This window comes from Canis lupus, chromosome 19 (genome assembly GCF_011100685.1).
Source record: "Canis lupus familiaris isolate Mischka breed German Shepherd chromosome 19, alternate assembly UU_Cfam_GSD_1.0, whole genome shotgun sequence".
Classification (NCBI taxonomy): Eukaryota; Metazoa; Chordata; class Mammalia; order Carnivora; family Canidae; genus Canis; species Canis lupus.
Window position 1 is genome coordinate 7,280,354 of NC_049240.1, and position 22,468 is coordinate 7,302,821.

The window sequence follows — 22,468 nt, forward strand, 5'->3', positions numbered from 1 at the left end:
ACCCCCTATAACTGACATGGATATGTGCAGCAACCCCCGAATAAGAGAGGTATATTTATTAAGGCTTCAGACCTTTCTGGAATGACTGTTTCAGTCATACCATCAGATAAGTCACCCAGGACCTTCCAATATTATAGCTTAAGGTGGGAGATTCTTGAACGCATATGGAGAAAGGAAATGTTAAGTAGTAGCTGTGGCCCAAAGTCAACTCTAGTGACAAGAGCAGTATTTCATCCCATAACCTCTTTTCTCTGAGCGTCCCTTAGGAAGAAAGGTTCACCTACACGAAGGAAGAGCTATTCCTGAATGTTGAGAGGTAAATTTTTATAGTGCAAAGTGTAGACCCTGGTGTCAATTGCATGTGGCTCACAGAGGGCACAAGTGATGGAGGGCCCCAGTTGTTGCTCTCAGAAATCTGTCACCACCTTTTTTTCTTCTTTTATGATTGTGGTTAAAAACACATTAACATGGACTCTACCTTCTCAACACATTTTTAAGTGTATAGTATTGTTAACTACATTCTAACTGCACCATTATTCATCATAGCCAAGAGGTGGAAACAACCTAAATGTCCACTGACAGACGAATGGATAAAAAGAATATGGTATACACACACACACACACACACACACACACCATGGAATATTATGATCCTAAAAAAGAGAAATACTGGTATGCCTGGGTAGCTCAGGGCATGATCCCAGGATCCTGGGATTGAGTCCTGCATGGGGCTCCCTGCGGGGAGCCTGCCTCTTCCTCTGCCTGTCTCTGCCTCTCTGTGTCCTTCATGAATAAATACATAAGATCTTTTTTTTTTTTTTTTTTTTTTAAGAGAGAAATCCTGTTATTTGCTACAGGCTGGATGAATCTTAAGCTATTATGTTAAATGTAATAAACTAGATATAGAAAGGCAATTAATGAATGATTCCATCACCACCTTGGCATGGAAGTCATGCTCCTCAAGGGCTGTTCCTGTTCTTGCAAGATGTGGGATTTCTTTGACACCAGATTTTGACTCTAGAGCTTCCCAAGTGCTTTGCCAAACCTTCTTAAACTGTATGACACTCTAGGATTCCTCCCAACCATCTCTCCTTTTTTCCTTTGGAATCACACTTGCCTCAAAGTCTGAGGCTTTTCCAGTCTTACTTGGCTCCTTCCCTAATTTTTCTCATAGGTATTTCTCATAATATAAAATCTATGCACGCTAATCTTGTCTTGGCATCTGCTTCTTAGAAAACCTGTAGGTACATGTATGTTAATTAAAAATTCTGTTAAATTAGAGCACTTGGATGGCTTGGTTGGTTAAACTTCTGAGTCTTGATTTCAGCTCAGGTCATTATCTCAGGGTCATGAAATTGAACCCTGTGTTGGGCTCCATGTTCAGCACTGAGTCTGTTTGAGATTTTCTCCCTTTGCCCTTCTCTGCCCTCCTCCTCCAAAAATAAATGAATAAAATATCTTTTAAAAAGTATGCTTAATTGTATGTCTTTTCTGGTGAAATGATTATTACTGGAGAATATTATATCAATCAACTGGGAAGCAAAGCTCAAATTTAAAGAGTAGGTAACATAGGATTAATCATACTAATAAAATCAATGTCTTCCTTCATGATACTGATTAAAATATGTTATAAATGAGTAAAGCAGGATGCCTGGGTGGCTCAGTGGTTGAGTGTCTGCCTTTGGCTCAGGGAGTGATCCCAGGGTTCCTGAACCAAGTCCCACATCAGGCTTCCTGTGAGAAGCCTGCTTCTCCCTATGCCTTTGCCTCTCTCTGTGCATCTCTCATTAATAAATAAATAGAATCTTTTAAAAAATCAAATAAATGAGTAAAGCTGGGTTACTAAAATCTTTAAAATACTACTTACCTTAAAACATGATATATAAATGTGAATTATGTTTGCCACAAATATAAGCCAACTGAAAATGTTATTAAATAACCCAAATTAAAATACAAAATTATGAGAATTACAATTTTAAATGTGTAAAATTCCTAAGTCAACAAAGGAAATAGAAAAAAAAATTGGGGGGACCGATTCAACTCACTAGGAATAATTTAAGAAATAATGAAAAGATCAAGAGATAATTTGTTAGCCATCAGTTCAGTTTTAACTTCTTTCCTGGCTAGCATGAGGTGAGAACATTCTCATAATATTTATAAGATTATACTTTCTCAAGTATAATTTTCAAGTATTTATCAAGAACTAGAAAGGATTTATATCCTTTAGAACATTTATTTTCTTGAAAATCTTTTAGAAATTAATTTAAAAGTTATATCTGAATTTATATACATAGGTATAATACTATGTATAATTAAAACATTAGTAACAAAATAACTGTCTCTTAGGAAAAAGGTATTTGTATTGTTTACAATTAATTGTCAAGTCTAAACTCCATACTGGACTGTGGGGTCCATCAGTCTTGTCTATGCTCATTCACAACAGAACTGTAGAACCTGGCACAATCAATGCCTGAAATACCAGAAACAATCAATAAGTAATTATGGAGTAAATTTATAAAATTTTAATGATGAGTTAATGCGCATGAGATCATTTGAATTGAAATAAATGATAGGAAATGGTATAAACTGTGACTTCTCCATGTTTAAACATATAAATACAAATGTGACATGTAACCACATAGTAACCAAAAGTCATTACTTCAAAGGTAGCAATGTTTATATTCTGATATACCAATAGAAACAACTTTTGGCAGAAAATGGAGAACAAAGTCACAATTTACCTCTAGCATCAATAACTGTCCTTTGGTCAATCACAGAAATACCTTACCCAAACTCCCTCCAAAAATAAATAAATAAATAAATAAATTAATTAATTAATTAATTAAAAAATTGAAAAAAACATCTTGCCAAAAGCCCAAACATAATTGTTCCTGACACTGACGCCTTTTCAATGCAGTCTTAAATCCATTGAACTGATATTCCTCCTATATTGGTCTTCCAGGTTTTCCCTAAAAAAATATCAAAAGATCATGTTGCTTAAAGAGCAGATATTAATTTTTTTCAGTTTCGGAGGCTAAACCTCTAAGATCAAGATGTTGGAAGATTTGTTTTCTACTGAGGTCTCTCTCCTTGGCTTGCGTGTGTCCTCACATTGCCTTTTCTCTCTGCAAGCACATCCCTTGTATCTCTCTCTCATAAAGATATCAGTCCTATTAGATTAGTGTTCCACTCACATAACCACGTTTGACCTTTGTAAAGGCCTTATCTCCAAGTACAGTCACATTGGGAGTTAGGACTTTAATATATGAATTGTGGAGGAAAACAATTCCCTCCCATAACACATTCCAATTTCTATTTTGCATGATTCCACATCTGTTCAAATTTATTAATTCATATATATATATAAAGGATATATATAATGTTTAAATATAATGTCAAATATATTATATAATATTTATATAATAATATATATGGTAATGATGCTTATCTGAAAATATTTTTAAATTTTTAAATTTTTTCTCTGAAAATATAAGAAATAATTCCAGTTCTAAGACATTGTTGCACTTAAGGAAGAGAGATTTAAATGGGGGAAAGATTTAAGGACATGATCATGGTCTAATAGTATTCTCAAATTAGATAGATGGAGGTGATAAAGAGATAAGGGAGGGTTTTAATTTATTTATTTTACTTTTTTTATTTTATTTTATTTTATTTTATTTTATTTATTTTATTTTATTTTATTTTATTTTATATTTGTGAGAGAGAGAGAGCATGAAAAGAGGGAGGCGCAGAGGGAGGGGCAGAGGGAGCGAGAGAAGCAGACTCCTCGCTGAGCAGGGAGCCCTACTCAGTATCCTGACATCAAGCCTTGAGCTGAAGGCAGACGCTACTGAGCCCACCCAGGTGCCCCCAAAGGAGTTTTCTTGCAGCAGAATTTTTGAAAAGGTAAGAAATCATATGAAAGTCATAGTTAACACTAAACAGCAGAAAATTGTTGAGTAACTTCATATTTCCTGAATATTTTTCAAAAGTAGTAAACTAATTTTATGTGCAGTGCTGCGTTTTAATAGCCAATTGAGATGGTTATTAAGACATCATCATGCTCAGTATCATACTGCTATATGAAGGCTGTTGATGACAGCTCCTCCAACAAAGGCTGCCTTTCTACTCAGTTAACAGCACATGCTCCTCTGCTTTTGATAATCTATGAGTACTTAAAAGAAGCATTGAGTAATATTTCAAAATAACATATATACCCCTCCCACTTTATCCCATGTCTTTCCTTACCCAATAAGCTAATGTAGATCAAACTTGAATGAGAAACAGCACAATCATATGTATCAAAAGAAAATGCATATACAAAATATTTCTTTATGTTTGTTAAAGTAGTTATTATATTGTTTTCAAAATAAGTTAAATATATTAAGTAAATAACCTATAGAATATCCAGTTCAGCAGCATCATTTTTCCTCTGTATAGGAGAAAACTGAAAATATAGAAACAGACTACCTCAAAACAATGATGAAACAAAATGAAGGTTTAGATTTCACTAAAGTAAGCCAATTAAAAAAAAATAAAAAAGGATTTAAGTCCTCTAACAAGTGAATGGGTAAACAAACTGTGAGTGTACCCATGCCGTGGCGTAATGCCAGCAAGAAAAGAGAACAAACTTAATAAATCCAGTAATAGAGGTGCATTTCAAGGAAAGAAAGAAACCAATTTCAAAATGTTGCATAGTGTGTGATCCCATTTATAGCTTTCTAGGAAAAGGAAAAACTGTAGGGACAGAGATCAGTCTGTGACAGAGGTTAGCTTTAGAGGGAGTGTTGACTACAAAGAGGCAGGGCAAATGAGTTTTTTGGGTAGAAGAACTTTCCTATAACTGCATCATAGTGGTCATTAGACAAACCTACTTATGCATGTACTAAACTCAGATTTGTACACTAAAATCAGGCCATTTTAATGCATGGGAATTTAGGGGAGAAAATCAGATGTAATACAAAAGGAAGGATGGAAGGAAAGAGTGAAGAAGAAAGAGGGTTTAGGAAAGGACGAAAGAGAAGGAATATCGTTGCATGCTGACTTAGCAAAATTGCAGAAATCTTTCTTCGGTTATTCCTAAGAACATTTCTAAATAAGTGGATCCAGTTTGTTTCACTTAACAGTATCCAATTCTTAAAATGATTCAGTCTTCCAGATAAGATAGTGACAAAATCTGTTTTTTTTTTCAGTTTTTGTTTAAATTCAAGCACTTACCATAATGCAATATTAGTTTTCAGTGTAGAATTTAGTGATTCATCATTTACAAACAACACCCAGTGCTCATCAGAACAAATGCCCTCCTTAATGCCCGTCATCCATCTAGCCCATCTCTCCATCCGTCTTCTCTACAGTAGCCATCAGTTCTTTGTAGTTAAGAGTCTGTTTCTTGGTTTCTATTGCTTATATGTGGTGCCACCTAATGAAGTATGCCAGTTGTTAAGTCCAATATAAAAATTAAAAATGTCTTCCATTTTATAAAAACAGTTTGAAATTGAGACTTTGACTTACATTTTAAGCACAATAACAAAAGTATTTTCATAGTTATAATCTTTCAAAAATATTATTTTCAATAAGTACTTTTATATTAAAAAGCCATGCCTTTATAAAATTCAACTTTTTTATTGATTCTCATAAAATATCATTACAATTTTGATTATATAAAACACTTACTAAGATTGGGTACTCGGGGGACAGAGAGCCTAAGTGTAAAAACTATCTCTGCCCTCTAAAGTATGGGATGTTGACTTAGAAGGGTAAATTCTTGAAGTTTAGTTCCTTTGTTATAAAATACAAGTTGCAGTGATGTGAATTGGATCTGGTTATTGTCAAGTTAAAAATGCTGCTATGTGTAAAACAGCACAGTTCTTGACACATGATACATTTTCAGCTAATATTAACTATTATTATTGTATGTATTATGATTATTCACAAAGATAGCTATTTTAATGCATATCCTAAAATATGAATAAATTTCCTAAATTATTAAATTCTCATTATGTATTCAGTAACTCATACCCCCTACAATGAAACACATATACTTAAGAAGGCACTTTATGTATGTAACAATTGAGTGTATTTTACTATCTTTATGCATAAATGTATTGAAAGCAATTATTTCAAAATTTAGAGTGCACCATGAACAACATGTACATAAACTTCATAAATTTTATTTTTATAAAGAATATTTTTATTGTTATTGCTTTGAAAATGTAAGCATCAGTGTTTCTTTCTGTACCACTAGAGGCCATCATACCCTTTCTTAAACAAATAAGTAAATATGCAAATCGAAACTTAATTTGAGAAGTGTTTATAAATAATCTAGAAGAATTCATATACAGTATAACAGAATAGATGCCAGAGAAATTCAGGGTGGATCACTCTACTGTATTTTGCTACTTGACATACTTGATTAGATTGGTAGCTATGAATGAAGCCAACCTAATTTTCCAGTGGAAAGACTAACTTGTTATTGCAAATAATTAAAAGTAAAAATAGCATGAGAGTATTTCAGAGCTAACCAAAGATTTTTGATGTAAATTATTTTTTGTTGCTTTCTTTGTAATGTGTTGAAGGATAAGATGCCAATCAAATAAAAAATATTAGAATTCTTGGAGTATATTAATTTATAATGCAAGATGATGATAACCTACAAAGTTATCACATTTATTTCTCTTAGGAACAACAGTGTGAGACATTTTTAAAAGAAACATAATAATATCACACATGTGCAAAGGGAAAAAAAAGTATGAAAATACTGAAATAATTCCAAAAGTTTGCATGTGGCTTTATCATAAAATTTCTTTCTTATTTTTCATTTTATTCAACTTAAGTTTTTATGGTCTACATAATAGTCCCTCAAGCTGTTCTTCTAAGATTAAAACACAAAATCAAAAGTTTGTTGCCATTGTGTCTTTATCATGAGGTGATTTTCAAGAGCTAATCTAACAGAGATTCACATAAATATATTCATGACACATCACTTATTTGTATTATGAAGTTAACTTTCTCCCAAAATACCAATGGTTAAATAACATCACTAAATATAATATCCATTACAACATAATGTATAGAGAGTAAGTTTGGAAAATCAGGGATAAGAATTAAATTATAAAATAACTATTACAATAATTACAACTATCTTTTGAAGATGATCTAAAACATTATCGCCAAATCACAAAAAATCATTTGAAATCATGCTATCACTTTTAGCAATTAATGAGCTGATAAAAGAATGAAGAAAACACGTGTAAGCCTATTTATCTGCTTTCTCTGTTCCCCATATTTTTCATGTTCCCCATATTTGTCATCAATGTAATTTTTTCATACCATTGTTAAACAAGATGAAAACACAATCAGCAAAGTTGTATGTGATAATATGCCATATTGAATATTATGTAATTGCTACTTGCCCTGAACTTTAATTTTAGTTTCAAAAATATTTGTCCTTGTTACATTTTTAAACGTTAATATACAAAATAGATTTGTTGGTTAATAAAATCTAAGATATATGATGATCTTAAAACATTACCTAGTACTATGTAGTGTTCATGAGGGAGAAGAAGGCAAGCAGAGGACAAAGCACAAGCCTATACACCCTGCCAAACCACCCCCTCCCACCTAGCCACTGCCAGTTGGGATACCTGTAACTTTCTTCAGGAGCTCTTGGCTGCCCTAAAACTAAAGGAAGGAAAAACAAATGGCTAACTAATAGAGATCCTGCAAGACTTGAGTTTCCATTAGTTTACCAGAGTCTTAGTGATTTACAAGGAAAAATCATTCTTATCAATACCCTAACTTCCAGAGACCCATAACTCAATTTCCTGGAGCTCTAACATCACCCTCCCTTCCATGGGTGATGTGGGAAACTGAGACAGAAGGGAACGTAAACAAAATTAAATTTCTTTATGACCTGCAGCCCATTGACAAGGACCTGAGAGAGGCAGAGTATAACATTCCTCCAGGAAGCTCCAAGATGTCTAAATGTTGCTGCCTTACTAGAAGGAAAAACAACCTTAAATTACAAAGCCAGTTCTCCAGTATCCTGAGGTATTTTTTTTTTTTTTTTGTATATGAAAGTCTTTTTGGACACCTCTCTTTTTCTTTACCTCCCCCAATTCCCAAGTATATAATCATTTGCTCCTCATAACTCAGGGCAGCAGCTCTTTGTGCCCCTGAGTCCTGTCTCTGTGTTTTAATAAAACCACCATTTTGCACCAAAGGCATCTCAAGAATCCTTTCTTGGCTGTTGGCTCTGGACCTCACCAACATTCAAAAACTACACCAGCATGATAGAAAAGAAATGTCTTTCTTACTTAGCACCTTTGATTTAGCATGTAGTTTCCTTACAGGTCCATATATTCAGATTATTTTCAAATGTCCACCAGGGCACCTTTGTAATTCTATATTTTAATTAGGATGGTTCTGAAAAGGATATAATCCTTGAAGATTTATCAATGATCAATAAATGATATGTACATTTAAGGTTAACAGAATTTAATTCTTGGAAAATGAGTTACTCCATTCTACATGTCATGTTATCTCCTCCATTTATTTCATATATTGTGATCTTTAGTTTTTTTGTGTTTTTTTTGTTTGCTTGTTTTTGTTTTTGTTTTTGCTAAGTTTTAGTTTGCTGGATTGATGTAATGGCCATTTACTTGGGAAACTAATAACTTACACCATCAACATCCAAATCCAACCAGATCAGCAAGACAAACAAGAAATGATTTAGTAAGAATTGAAGAGGACAGAGACAAGAAAATACACATGCATTTAGCATTTTATCAAGAAGAGTATTAACTGAAATTTTCTTGAAAGCATTTTATCAACAAATATATTAACTTAAAGTTTTATTTTAACCATAATTAAAAAAAATATTTAAACCAAAAAAAGAGAAAAAAGAAAGCTGATGCATGAATGTTCTAACTAAGAATTCCAATGAACATGTAGAAACTAACTCAATCAAGTCAGCAAATAATCATTGCTTGCTACATTTAAGTCAATGATATTTCAATGAGATTGGCTCATAAAATTATTTGGTCTTCAATTATTATATGCATTATGAATGGTATCTTCTTGTCCTTTCATTTGTCCCTTCATTTTATTTTATTTTATTTTATTTTATTTTATTTTATTTTATTTTAAAGATTTTATTTATTCATGAGAGAGAGAGAGAGAGAGAGACAGGCAGAGGGAGAAGCAGGCTCCATGCAGGGAGCCTGACATGGGACTCGATCCCAGGACCCCAGGATCACACCCTGGGCCGAAGGCAGGTGCTTAAACCACTGAGCCACCAAGGCTGCCCCCGTCCCTTCATTTTAATGGAAAATAAGTGTGAACAAACATTTTCCTCTGCTAACTCTATATGTTTACATAAATAATTTTGATGCTCTAGATGATCTAGATAATCAAGGTGCATATGGAACTGTTTATTCTGTGTGTTGGGTTGCCAATGACCTAATAATAGTTTCTGGAATCCTCTGTCCTTTCCAACCAAACCTTTTTTGTTCTTTTCAGAGAACTGGAAAAGTTGTTGGTTTTTAATCAAACTTTTTACAAGGTTTCAGGTGATTTTTCTCTTTAATATTAAGAAATAAGTCTAATTGTCATCAGATGGCCCTTCTAAAATATTGTACAAAAAATAGTAGCATCGATAAAGGTAATTAATGATGTTCTGTAACAAATGCACTGATTTCAAGCACTATCTTCAGCCATGCATTTAACTTTGTGTAGACATTCCTACATGCTGCTCTGAGTTGGACAGTCCAGGCATAAAGAATAGATAATATTTCTCATGATATTTCAGTGTTTTCTAATCCAGTCAGGTATGATTCCAGATGGAAAAAGGAATGACCTAGTCACCATCTGCTGCCAGAGCCTTGTCATTCACTATCTCAGGGGTGGAGTGGTCTATGCTCTTTTATGGATTTGTCTACATGACAGCAAACTAACACTTTGAAATTAATTAACATGAACATATGGAAGTGGGTGTTAGTTTCATAACATACAAACTGGTTCAATTTTACAAAATGTTTCATCCAAATATTTCTTCCTGTACAGATAAAATAGGCTCCTAGAATCATTTGGAAACTTGTGATTCAGACTCACTAATTATGATAGAAGATAATACATCTACATGGAAATATTTTCTATTTTAGAATTTAAATAAGAAATTCTAAGACGATAGGAAAGTGTTCACCTTAAATTACCCAGATTTACTTTCAAAGATTAACTTGTAATTTTTATACATGTTTATTTGTCAAATAATCTAGTTTAAATTTTGCTTTTGTGTATTTTCAAAGAGGCAAAGCTGTTAAAGTGAGTTGAGTAAAACATTTCAAGTTACTGAAATAAATGTAGGATATTTTTACATTTTCAAATAAGTGATTGGATTATATTTTCCATTTTGGCTGAGTATTTACTGGAGACATTGATAAATATGGAAAAGAGCACATTAATTAAAGTTATAGAACCATCACAGAATATCATTTAATTGGATGCCAATTGTGCCTGTACTATAGTTGGACCCAGCTACTTACTTTTTTTTTTTTTTTTTTTTTTAGTATACCTCTGGTAACCTATCAATACTCTACCTCTGCATAAATCTAAGATATATCCCCCCATAATAATCCATGTTCTGTTTAAGGCAAATTTCATGACAAGAACTGTGCTAACATTATATTATTTTCAGAGAGATTACAGATATTTGCAACTAAAATATAATATTTCAAAGGGGATATATGCTGATAGAGAAGAAAATAGTTTTTTAAAATAATTTATTTACTCTCTTCAAATATCTTTGTTTATTGCTTCAAGTATAACCCCTTAATGTGTTCTCATCTAGATAGAAAAGTTTTTTTAAAGTGCTTATCTCATAACAGAAATAACATTTTAACTTTATCACTAGGAGGGGAAAAAAGTGTTTTTCGTATTAAATTCTAAAATAGCTTCTTTCAGTCGAGCTTAAAAAAACCCAACTTTTTGACACCTGATTATTTTATATCTACTAGAATCTATAGAAAGAACAATACTATAAATAAATCTATGAAAGGTTAAAAATGACTTGTGCAATATGTAATAAATGACCAATTTTAGGGACACCTGGGTGGCTCAGTGGTTGAGCATCTGCCTTTGGCTTAGGTCCTGATCCCAGGGTCTTCGGATGAGTCCCACATCAGGTTCCCCACGGGGAGGCTGACTCTCCTTCTGCCTGTGTCTCTACCTCTCCCTCTCTTTCTGTGTCTCTCATGAATAAATGAATAAAATCTTTTAAAAAATGACCAATTTTAGAACAAAGTTGCACTTACATTCTTTTGGGTCAAAAGTGCATTCCCCCTTACAAATTGAAATCATAATATATTTTTATCATCGTCTTGTCTGAAAGAACTGATGTTTAAAAATAAAATTGTGCTTATTTCATATTTCTATCACTTTTTTTCAGTAAGCCTTATGATTCCCAAATAATTTTATTAGTGCATGTTATATTAATAGAATCCTCAGCACTTACAGACACATTTTAAAATTTTCCAAGTTGTCTCAGAAAAAAAAATGTCAGTTATAACATTTATTCTCATCTTTTCCTACTAGCCACTGGAGCTGTTTTTGTGCAAAAGTTGTGTCTCTTATGTGAAGGGAAGAGTTCCCAAAGATAGTGATTTTAAATATTGTGTTTGTTCAGGGACCCAAACACATGGAGTCTATTTCAGCGATTACCATGATTCCTGATTTCTTCATCCCCACATAAAATTGGATGGCCATGGGAGCAATGACAAAATACTCTCACACAAAAGACATTTTTACAAGAAATAGGTACCATTTCTTTGCCAGAACTGTCCAAAATAGGATTATTTTCCAATTGCTTAAACTTAGTTGTTTTGCAGGAAATGCATAATGATAATGGAATTTTACATATGTACTACATTTATTTCTCATTTCATATGAAATGAATGTAACTATTGCTACCCAGTCAGCAGAAATGACAGCAAATTGCTAGTCATTATACACATCCACAGAGAAATTTAGGAAGACAAATTCATTATCCACATAATGAGTGACATAAGGAGCCTTTGACATAGGTCCGGCACCATAATTATTTCCTGTGAGAAAGAATATATAGTGTTATATATGTGACAATATCGAAATTCAGGTTCCACTGTTAAGAACAAGTATCATTGAGTACATTTTCCAAGGAGAGAATAAAAAGAGTGACGGGGGAGCACTTATTACAGCTAGCAGCCCCTTGAAATTCCAAAGCTGCAATCAGATGGACTGCAGGGCACCTAACCCTGGGGCACCTATTTGTTCTAGACTGAGCATGTCTGCAGAGACTTACAGAATTTGTAACTTTAGTCTGCAGTCAGACAGCACGTACATCACTCTACATTTGAGATGTATACATATCTTCCATCCCATTGTCTTCTCTTCTTTTAAAGTTTTAATTTATTAAGTGTTTTTGTGTTCCCTGAGGTAGATGTATATACAAATATGGGCACATATGTGCCATACTTCTGCTGTGTATTTTTAAAATAATTTTGTTTCAAGAAACTTTCTATTTAATACAGTCCGAGATTTCTAGAAAAAGGGAAAGATAGCCGAGTTTCCATCTACCCCACTCTGTTTCCCTTACTATTAATGTCTTAAAGTATCCTACCTTTGTTATAATCCCTGAACCAATATTGATACATTATTGTTGGCTAAAGCCCATGCTTTATTCAGATTTCCTTAATTTTTGCCTAATATCTTTGTTCTGTCCCAAGATCCTGCCCAGGATATCACATTACATTTAAACATCATGTTTCCTTATGCTAATGATTCTTGGCTGTGACAGCTTTTCAGATTTCGCCTGTTTTTGGTATGTATAGTGTTGAGAAAAACTGGTCAGATATTTTGTAGAATAACTCTGTATTAAAACTTTTCTGATTTTTTTTCCCATTTAGACTTAGGTCCCGGGTCTTTAAGAAAAAGAACACAACATAAATTCCTATTTCTAGCACATGATATCAAGGGTAAATACTATCAGCATGATTTTCACCACGGATGTTGACTTTCATCACCTGGCTGAGTAGCATTTGACAGATTTCTCTACTATGAAGTTACTGTGGAGTAAATTCACTCAACATGTTCCACTGGAAAGTTAATTTTTCTTTTATCCATAGTGTACTTTTTAGAAGGAAGTTACTATGTGTAGCCCACACTTATGGAATGGAAATTATGCTCCAACTCCTTGTAGGTGGGGTTTCTAAATTGATTACTTCGAACACTTCTGTATGGGAGCTTTGTCTTTTCTCTTTGATACATTTATTCATTCAGCCATTTACTTACATCAGTATGAACTCATGGATATTCATTTCATCTTTGGGTTATAAACAATACAAATCTATTTACTTGGTTGCTCAAATTGTTCTGTTGCTGCTGGGACCTCTATTCAGTTGACTGCTTCATGACCCTTTAATATAATCCCATCAGTGTAGAATAATTATTAGTGCATAGTGATATAAAGAAATTTTTGAATACATAAGTGAGAGAGAAGAGAAAAAACTCTTAAAGGAATTCCAAATAATTTATATAGATAGTCTGCCTTCAAGGAGATGGAACATAATTCTTTCATCCCTAAGTGTGGGTTTTGCATAGTGACTTCCTTCCAAACAGTCACTATGGAAAAGGGTAAATAATGACTTGTAGCCATTTGAAATAACAGGTGTTGATAAGGACGCAGAGAAAAGGGAACCCTTGGGATGCCTGGGTGGCTCAGTGGTTGAGCATCTGCCTTCATGCCCAGGGCATGATCCTGAAGTCCCAAGATGGAGTGCCACATCTGGCTCCCTGTGTGGGAAGAGCCTGCTTCTCCCTCTGCCTGTGTTTCTGCCTCTCTCTCTCTCTCTCTCTCTCTCTCTCTCTGTGTGTCTCATGAATAAATAAATAAAATATTTTTAAAAAGGGGGGAACCCTCTTGTACTGTTGTGGGAATGCAGACTGATGCAGCCCCTCTGGAAAATAGCATGGAAGTTTCTCATAAAGTTAAAAATAGGCTTACCCTATGACCCACCAATTGCACTACTAGGTATTTACCCAAAGAATACAAAAACAGATTCAAAAGGGTCCATGCACCCTGATATTTATAGTAGCATTACCAAAAATAACCAAACTATGGAAATATCTCAAATGTCCATCAACTGAATGGATAAAGAATATATATATATATACACACACACACACACATACATATGTATAATGTATATGTATACACACATATATACACACACGTATATACATATATATATATGTATATACACATAATAGAATATTACTCAGCCATCAAAAATAATAAAATGTTAGCATTTGCAATGATGGCAGTGAAAATACTCTGTGTGGTATTATAACAATGAATATGTGTTATTATACACTTGTCCAAACCCTCAGGATGTACATCATGAGTGATCCCCAAGGTAAACTAGGGGCTCTGGTTCCTAGAGTGCATTATATTAAGGGAAATAAGTTAGAGAAAGACATATACCATATGGTTTCATTCATATGTGGAATTTAGAGAAACAAAACAGATGAACATATAGGAGGGAAAAAAGGAGAAAAATAAACATAAGAGAATTTAATGATAGAAAACAAACTGAAGGTTGATGGTGGTGGATGGGGGATGGGCTCTATGGGTGATAGGTGTTAAGGAGGGCACTTGTTATGATGAGCACTGGGTATAGTATGTAAGTGATGAATCACTGAATTCTACTCCTGAAATCAGTATTACACTCTATGTTAACTAACTAGACTTTAAATAAAAACTTTTAAAGAAGAAATAATGATTTCTTTAAAAAAACAGCAACAATTCAAGAAATATATGAAATTGGTACCTACATTATGATCAAGTTAAATTTTCTTGGTGATTTAAAATTGTTTCAGCACTCATAAAACAGTGATTATAATTCACCAATGAGCAGACTAAACAATGATATCTATATGATCTACTGAAGTGATACAGAAAAATAAAATTAAAATGTTCAAATATCATTCTTGATTTAAAAAATGTCAGAACAGAACATGAGAGACTCCTAACTCTGGGAAACGAACTAGGGGAGGTGGAAGGGGAGGTGGGCGGGGGGTGGGGGTGACTGGGTGACAGGCACTTGATGGGATGAGCACTGGGTGTTATTCTATATGTTGGCAAATTGAACACCAATAAAAAATAAATTTATAAATAAAAAATGTCAGCAACTTATGAATCAAAGTCTCCATTAATATGATAAAGACCATCAACAAAAAAATTACAACTTATACTGCTATTGATGGTGAACAGCTGAGTGCTTTTTCTATGATTAGGAACAGGCAAGTATACCTGCTTTCCTCATTGCTATTCTATGTTGGTAATTTCAAAGAATCTACAAAAAAGTTATCAGAACTCATTTGTGAGCTTAGCAATATCCCAAGATCCAAGGTCAATATTTTTAAAATTCAGTTAATTTACTTAAAATTGGAAATTAAGATAAAAAATAGTACCATAAAAGAACTCTCCTGTTTCTCCTCTACCATTCATATCACTTCCCTTCTGTAACCAGAAGTAGGGGACTTTTCCCACACTGACTAATTCTCTGACACCAGCTAAATGTCAGGGAATTCAATTCGGTTCTGACATTATCTAACTGCAAGTAGCATCAGATCCCAGGAGACTGCCCCACTTTAGGTGCCGGTCATATGTCTCACGTTGTCACATGTACTTCTGCCCAGCTAGCCAAATCTGGGTTCCTGAAACCCTATTTTTGAGTTCAGTAATTTGCTAGAATGGCACAGAGAACTCATAGGGACATTTACTTATCTGCTTGTTTTATGATAAAAGATATGATAAAAGAACCTGAAGTATAGCCAGATGAAGATATGTATAGAGCAAGTTCCAGAAAGGTCTTGAGTAGAGGTGCTTCTGTCTCTGTAAGTTGGGGTCTAGATATATTCACCAAACCAGAAATTCAGAGATTTTTATGGAGCTTCTTCATGTAGGTATGGTCAGTTATGAACTCAAGCTTCAATCTCTCTTTTCTCTGAATGTTCCAAACTTCTAATCGTGGCTCTGTCTGGTGGCCAGTCCCCATCCTGAAGCCATCCATGAGTCCAACAAAAGTTGCCCCATTAGAACAAATGACGCTCCTGTCACTGAGGAAGTTTCAAGGCATTTCGGAGCTCCGTGTTATGATTCAAGGTCAAAAATCAAACATTAGAGTAAAGGATGTTCCCAGCATTGTTATTGCTTAGAAAATTACAAATATTTTAGGAGTTCTGGCCAGGATCCAGAGATGATGACAAAAATATATATTTCTTACTATATCATAATATCACACATATGCAATAGCATCCAGAAACATTAATCACTTAGATATAAATCTCGCAAAATAAGGTAATAATATATGAAAAGAAAAAAAAAACTATGGATTGTGTTAAAACAAATCCAACATGATCTAAAAAGTGGACAGATATAAGTAGTAGACGCATTTGTTAAGATGCTAATTCTTCCCAAATAGATCTATAGATTCAAAGCAATTCCAATAAATACCCAGGATTTTTTTAAATTTCTTTCTTTTTTTTTATTTTGGATTTTTTTAAATAAACAAGCTACTTATAAAATTATATGGAGATTCAAAAGAACTAAATGCATCAACAATTTTGAAAAATGACAGTCAGAGGATTCTGTCAGATTTCCAGGCTTCCTATAAAATTTCTGTGTCCAAGACAATGTGGTAGAGAGGAAAAGATAGTCATATAGGTGATGAAGTAGACTAAAGAGTCCAAAAATAGAACCCACACATAAATGGTGATACTTGATAAAGTCACAAGGTAATTCAATGCAGAAAAGATAGTCTTTTCAACAAATGATGAATTAATTAATTATTGCACATTACTATTCAAAATGCCCTGATCCATACCTCCAAATTGATTATAGACCTACATGTAAAATGTAAAACTTACATGTTCTGAAATAAAACATCTGTGAAAACTTTTGTGGTGTTAGATTACAATTTCTTAGTTATGATACCAAAGGCATGATACCTAAAAGAAAAAATGGAAAGGCAAAACTATGGATAGAATAAAAATATCAATGGTACAGAAGTTTGGTTTGGGAAGGATGAATTAGCAGAGCACAGAAAATTTTTAGGGCAGTGAAAATATTCTGTGTGGTATTATAACAACGAATATGTGTTATTATATACTTGTCCAAACCCTCAGGATGTACATCATGAGTGATCCCAAAGGTAAACTAGGGGCTCTGGCTCATTTTAATGTGTATCAGTGTTGATTCATGTGTCGTAAAAAAAAAAGTGTCATTCTGTTAAGTGATGTTAAAAGGGGGAGGCTGTGCATGTGTGAGGGCAGGAAATATATGGGAAAACTCTGTATCTACCACTCAATTTTATTTTAAACGTAAAACTACTTGAAAAAAACAGTCTATGGTAAAACAAACACAACTCCAGCAAGGTACGTATTACTGATGAAAGTATCTATCTTTGTTATATAGTGCTAAAACTTGCAGTTTTAGAGACATTTAACTCACACACATAATAATTGGAAATGCTGCTGTTACTTATGTTGTTTTACTAATGTCTAGATATTCAATGTCTGGCCTAATAGTAAGAAAAGGTGAAGCACTAACAATAATAATAGGTGAATACGCACTAAGGAATAATAATAATAATAATGAAAAATAGGTGAATGCCCTTTTCAATTTGGGAGAAACTAGCAGTATATAAAGTCTGAAAACTTAATAAAATTTATTTTTATGAGTATCTAATTGAATCACAAACATTTATTAATTTAAACATTTTTAAAAACTCATCTTTGAGGACGACTGGGTGACTCAGTGAGTAAAGCATCTGCCTTGGGCTCAGGTCATGATCCCGGGATCCTGGGATGGACCCCATGTCAGGCTCCCTGCTCAGCAGAAAGTCTGCTTCTCCTTCTGTCCTTCCCACTCCCTTGCTCAAGCTCTCTTGCTCTTTCTCTCAAATAAATAAAATCATTTTTTTTTTAAAAGAGTGCTTGAAAATGTAATTAGAATAGCATAGAAGATTTTTATTTTTCTAGATTTTAGAATGGATAGTAAATAAAAATTATAGAAAGTGAAAATTTTATTATTTATATTTATAAATTTTATCTAGTAATATAATAGCATCTCTACATCGCCAACATAAGATTATACTATATGTGTATATATTATACGTAATCTCTACCTATATTATGTATTTTTATTCCTAAAGCCAACCTTACCCTTTTAGCAACAAATTCATGTAAGAAACATTTTCTAATTTATAAACATTTCATTAGGGCAGCCCCAGTGGTACAGCAGTTTAGTGCCTGCCTTCAGCCCAGGGCATGATATTGGAGACCTGGGATCGAGTCCCACGTCCGGCTCCCTGCATGGAGCCTGCTTCTCCCTCTACCTGTGTCTTTGCCTTTCTCTCTCTCTCTCTCTGTGTCTCTCATGAATAAATAAATAAAATCTTAAAAAAATAAAACAGTTCATTAATGTATTTGTTGCCTTCCAATATCATGACTCCAATGGTCAATTCAATTGCTTACCTGAAAGTTTTGATAAATTCTTTTCCTAAAAAAATGATATTATAATGCTTAGGGCGCTTTCCAATATAAAACTAGTGCTCTGATTTATGTGATAAATTAGATTTTAAAAGGCTACTACTGATATTGACAAAATTAAAAAAAATAATCTACTAAAAACTATTGTTCTCCTGAAATTTTTCTAATGTCTTAAAAAAAGGACTAAAATATTTTAGTCAAGAGTACATTTTTGAGATTAGACTGTTACAATTTTATCATTTTTTTTCTTTTGACTGATCTCTTAAGTTTAAATTCTCCTTTAAAACTCACGATGACAAAAGCAGAAATGAATTTGAAAGAACCGCAATGTCATTTTTAGCTAAAATAATAATTTACTTGAATTTAACAAAGTTGTTTAAATGTTCAAAATATTATTAGGCATATCACTTAAAGAATTCAAATCAATCTTGAAAGTGCTAAGCTTATGAGATTTGCAAAATTAACGTTGTAATTACTGTGTGTCACACAACACAGTGCTGATAGGCATTTTCCAACTGAATGAAGCTCAATTTAAGCAATGAAGACTATGTGCAGCAGAATATCAGTTGGTAATTTTGGCATCACCAAACCTTACTTGTAAGCATATCAGAAAATAAATACTAAGTTTTTGTATAAAATCCATAAAATCCATTGTTATTTGATTTTTTTATTCCACTGAAATATCTACAGTAATCATATAACTAAATGTTTAATTGTCTTTCCAAAATTTTATTTTTATTTGAATGATTATACTAAACCTGTCTCTAAACATGTTTTCTCTATATTGATTAGTTTATTACTTTTTATTTATTAAGCAGATGATGCAAATAAATAATTATACCTCACTAGGACTTTGCTTTAACTATTGTTTGTTTAATTCTGTAATAAACTTGAAGCAAACAAAATATTATGAATTTAAATTATATAGTTTATTTTGTGATTTTTAAGACATTTAAAATGTTCATTGAAAAATCCCTTTTTCTATATCATTGTGCAATGCTACTTATCTGCAAAATGCCATAATTAAAAAGCTATTTTCCTTTTTATAATTCTGATTTCTAATCTCATAATCTTGCATAGTAAAATGGGACATCTAATGGTACAACATGAAAATAATACAAATTTTAAAAATTAGTCTTGCAATGAAGTTCAAGTTGGGTTACTGGTATGAAATGAGGTGATCCAACATTATTCTAAATAATCTTAATTTATTTTACCTTGTTTTATTTTAAATGTTTTTAAATAAACTGTAAAGAACGAGTTCTCCTTCACATAGTCTCATTATCCATTTCTTCCCTAATCATCTAGTTGGACTTTATATTTTAAAAATGGTTACTAACATAGATAACATCTTTAAGTAACCTTAATTAAATTTTTTATATGAGCACTGTAGATGTTTTATGTGAGCCTCAAAATATAGTAGATATCACGAGAATTCAAATATTGATAGACAGTCATGATGAGAACACCCATAAATAATGTCATCACTCTATCCTATCCACATCAGAAAAATGCAAATAGAACTTTCTTTCACTAAAAGCACAGGTCATTTCTGGAATAGATTAATATTTCTGTGATTCAAAAATACTTCAAATATCCTGAATAAAGCTTAAATTATTTAGCTATTTTCCATTACTCTTTGGAATTTATAAGCCTAAACTTTAATAATTGGTATAATAATGATTAGAGTTGCATGGTTCATAATTGGGAAGGCATAAGGTGAAAGTAGGGATGTATTGTGATTTTTCACGAGCTAAAAAAATGTCTCATTTCTTAGGTAACAGTGACTCCTGAAATAGAATGTTCTCAACCCTAGACTCTACAAAGTCAAAGACAAGTATACAGAGAAAAATTGTATTTAAAAAGGGAGAGAAAGATCATGACCATTGTTTGTTATATGTTTGTGATCATACACGTGACTTCCCCTGCATGTTCTCCTTACCGCTTCTAAATGAAATTGATTTTGAAATATGCATTCCACTAGGCAATAATTACCTTTAGGGATATTTTCTTTAGCAAACACTGTTATGCAACCAATAGTATGAAATATAAAATTAATTTTAAAACATTCTTCTATTTTCTGAATTCCTTCTACATTTCTGAATAAGCTCTAACAGATGCAAAGTTGCAAAAAAAAATGTTCTTCAAATAGATTTGTGCAAAATCCGAAACTAATTTATCTACTTAAAGGATTTTTTTTTTATTAGTTAAGGATTAAAATGTGTTGCTCTGGGTGACTCCCTTCAGGACTACTACTAGGACTCAGAGTCAGAAAGACTTCTACAAAGTCAGAAACATGGTTTAAGGAGAAGGACTTACTGAGATAGGGGAAAATCACAAATGCCGAATCAGCAAGACGGAGTCACATAGTTTCTCAGTCTGTACATCATTCAGCGGACTGGTGTGCCAGGGCGAGAGTCACAGTAGTAGTTGGCTGTTCTTTGATCCCAGTAAAGAAATCCCACATTGCTCTGTGAGCCTCCTTAGAATGTGAAAAAGAAATGGCCCACACAGCTGTTTGGTGCCATTTAGGCTGGAGTGCCTGCCATTTTCAGGAATTGCATGAAATCCAGCTACACTGCATCTGAGGAATTGGAGCCTGTGGTGCCTATAGAAGGTCCCAGCACTGTCCATCCTAGCGCTACTGCCGAAGGTAGTGAACTACAGCTGAGAAAATGTCATGTTGTCCAGACCATCCAGAGTCACTTTTAGTCAATTCTGTTCTCGGGATAATAGTTTTCCTTATTTGACTGAGTAATCCAATGACTATATAGTAAATTGGCACCTCCAGAGCCATTTCCTATGACTGCTTTTGTTAAAAGATTATGGTTCAAACCTGAAAAAGAAAGAAAAAATTAGATGGTTCATAGTAGTATCATCCTACTTTTATACACACTACCACTCCCGCATCAGTCAGCATTTAATCTGGTTCTCACGGTGGTGCCATCGGTGCTACAAACCTTTCTTAGATGACATATCCTCCTGTTTTAGCATATAGCTTCAGCTCTTACTCTGCTTTTTGTCTTCCCTAGGAAAAGAGGCCCATTGGCTCTCCATGCACTAACTGGTCCATGCAGGAAACTGAGGCAGGCTGAAGAGAACAAATTATTCTCTTTGTGCCTGGTCATATTAATTATGCCATGGCTGCCTGGAACTAACCTTCTCAAAAGTCTCCTACCTAAGACCCAAGTCAGGGGTGGTGTAGGGACTTTTCATCCTTTCTAGAATCTCTTCTCTTCTGAGAAATAGCCAAGCATTGTATCTTTTGCCTTTCTTGTCTTTTCCCTCATGCCTTTCACAGTCTCATAAGCCTCGAGCACTTTTCTTCAAAATGTTTTCATGAAACTCTAATATTTTGTGTGTGCTACAAAAAGAAAAACAAAGTTAGGAAGGAAAGCTCAAAGTTGACTTATTTTTCCATGGAGAGAATAACTCAAGTCAAATACATATTTGTTAGCCTACCAAAGAACTAAAAAAATCCAGCCTCGTATAAGCATTTTAAATTGAAAATGAAAGAAGACCTAAGATTCAAATTCCTCAGAGAAGTAAGAGATATTATAGAAATTACATCTTTGGACTACAGGCCCAATACTGTAACCTGTCTCTTAAAAAATTCTAAGCTCCTGTTGACTATGTAGATTCCCAGGGTAGTGAACTTTTGGAAAATATTTTTACGTGAACTTTCAGCTAAACACATTCACTACATGGATAAGTAAATGTTTAAAAATGCTTAAAGAATTCTATGCAATGTCCCTGCACAGCATTATCCGGTCTATGTTTTAGAAAACAGAAAAACAAACAAACAAACAATGTCACACTAAGTAACCAAAACAATGGAAAAATGGAAAAACCATGGACACCAAAGGAAAACCATTTTCTTCTG